The sequence below is a fragment of the Sciurus carolinensis genome, unplaced genomic scaffold (assembly GCF_902686445.1).
Source record: "Sciurus carolinensis unplaced genomic scaffold, mSciCar1.2, whole genome shotgun sequence".
Lineage (NCBI taxonomy): Eukaryota > Metazoa > Chordata > Mammalia > Rodentia > Sciuridae > Sciurus > Sciurus carolinensis.
Genome location: NW_025920161.1, coordinates 1,109,475 through 1,112,415, shown reverse-complemented (window position 1 = coordinate 1,112,415; position 2,941 = coordinate 1,109,475).

Sequence of the window (2,941 nt, the reverse complement as noted above, 5' to 3'; positions counted from 1 at the left end):
TCGCATTGCACAAATGCTTATATTGCCCAGTCGACATTCTTTGTGGCCCAGTAAAAATACAAATAAAAGACAAGGAGGTTTTGGATCAACAGGAACCACTTTAATAAACCTTACTATGGATATGGGACAGAGGCCCCTCCTAAAATTAAAAGTGGGAAATATGGAATTTACAGGTTTATTAGATACGGGAGCAGACAAAAGTATTATTAGCGCAATGGTCTGGCCAAAGCACTGGCCATTGATCACAGCAGCTCAGAGCTTGAGAGGCTTAGGAGTAGCAGAAAGCCCCAATCAAAGTGCTTCCTCATTATCGTGGAAAGATACAGAGGGACACACAGGAATATTTCAGCCATATGTCTGTAATGTTCCTATTAGCCTATGGGGACGAGACGTCCTGCAGCAAATGGATATGAAACTCACCACTGATCAGACTTACCAAGGGACTCCTGTAAGAAATATGTTACAAAATATGAACTATGATGATAAAAAAGGATTAGGAAAACATAGTCAAGGATCTACCCAACCACTGCCTTTGCTTCCACCAAAAAATGATTCTCATGGATTGGGTTTTTCCTAGGGGCCACTGATAAACCATCAATCCCTATAATATGGAAAGATGATAAGCCTCACTGGATTCCACAGTGGCCCCTAACAAAAGAGAAGCTAGAGGCAGCTCATAAGTTAGTACAAGAGCAGGTACAAGCAGGTCATTTACAACATTCTACCTCTCCTTGGAATACTCCAATATTCTTAACAAAGAAAAAATCAGGAAAATGGAGGTTATTACATGATTTAAGAGCCATAAACGAACAAATGTACCCTATGGGACCCATCCAATGTGGACTCCCTCTTGTCACTGCACTACCAAAAAATTGGCCTACTATTATTTGGATTTAAAAGATTGCTTTTTCTCTATACCCTTACACAAAAATGATTGTTGGAGATTTGCTTTTACTTTGCCCTCTCTTAATCACACTCAGCCTGACCAGAGATTCAAATGGATTGTGTTGCCTCAAGGTATGGCTAACAGTCCTACTATATGTCAAATATATGTAGATAAAGCATTAACAACTACTAGACAAAAGTTTAAGAGATTGTTGATTTATCATTATATGGATGACATACTTATTTGCCATCCAGAAAAAGAAGTATTGTTAGAAGCTTTACAATTTATAACTCAAGCATTAGAAAAGAGAGGACTAACGATAGCTCCTGAAAAATTACAATTAGAGGAGATCCAAGAATATCTGGGTACAAGGCTCACTGCTACTACAGTCAGACCAACAAGGTTGACCATCAGGACAGATCAATTGAATACCTTGAACGATTTTCAGAAACTCTTAGGTGACATTAACTGGATCAGATACTATTTAAAATTATCCACAGGGGAATTAAAACCTTTATTTGATATATTAAAAGGTAATCCTGACTTGAATTCCCCTAGGAAACTTACTCCTGAAGCACGGATATCCTTACAGCTAGTAGAGAATAGACTTCAGCAGTGTTACGTTGATCGTTGTGATCCTGCTCAACCATTAAGTCTAATCATAATCTCAGAAAAGCATACCCCTTTTGGCATAGTTTGGCAAGGAGGACCTCTGCAAAGTATAAATCTCCCTAGCTCTCCGGCTAAAACATTGCAATCATATCCCCAAGCAATTGCTCAGGTAATATTCAAGGGAATAGAATCTTGCATTACTGTTTTTGGAATCCATCCATCTATAATTATAACTCCTTATTCCACTCAGCAAATTAAATGGCTAATTAATAATGATGATGATTGGTCAGTATTATATTGTTCCACTTCAGCTCAGTTCGATAACCATTATCCCCAACATCCCTGGATTCAATTCTGTAAAAATACTCCCATAGTTTTTCCAAAAGTGACTAGTGTCCAGCCTCTTAAAGACTGTGTAAACATTTTTACTGATGGCTCCAAAAATGGAGTAGGTGCAGTACTTATCGGTAAACAACTTCACACCATAATAGTTCCACCCAACTCTGCACAGGTTACTGAACTTGCAGCTGTAATATTAGCCTTTAAATTAGCAGATAATCAGCCATTCAATCTTCTATCTGATAGCTTATATATCATTAACGCTTTACAGGTTCTTGAAACGGTACCTCATATTTCTTCCATGTCCACGGTAGCTTCTTATTTTACTACGCTACAAAACCTTATCCTACAGCGTAAACATCTATTCTATGTAGGACATATTAGAGCTCATTCTAATTTACCAGGACCTTTGGCCAATGCTAATGACTTGGTAGATATGGCCACCAAATCAATTTTGTTTTTTCCATAGAGGAACAAGCAAAACTCTTTCATGAAAAATTCATGTAAATTCCACTACTTTGAGCAGAAAATTTCCTATATCTAAATGTATGGCTCGACAAATAGTAAAAAATTGTCAACATTGTTCTCCTTTAATCCCAGTACCATCCTTTGGAGTTAACCCCAGGGGACTGCTGCCTGGTCATATTTGGCAGATGGATGTAACCCATATTTCTGAATTTGGTACTGTTAAGTATGTACATGTGTCAGTAGACACTGCTTCAGGGGTCATTATGGCTTCCGCTCATTCTGGAGAAAAGGTAAAAGATGTCATTCAATACTGCCTACAAGCATTTGCTGGCTGGGGCATACCTAAAGTTATTAAAACAGATAATGGTCCTGCTTATACTTCCAAAAGCTTCCGGTTGTTTTTACAAACATTTAACATCCAATCAGTCACTGGCATCCCCTATAATCCTCAGGGACAGGGCATTGTGGAAAGAGCACATCTTACTTTAAAAAATTGTCTAAATAAACAAAAAGGGGGAATAGGAGCCTCCTACAAGTCTCCTAAAGATAAACTTAATTTAGTTCTTTTCATTCTAAATTTCTTAACTCTGGATAGGGACGACCATTCTGCAGCTGATCGACATTATAATCCCCATA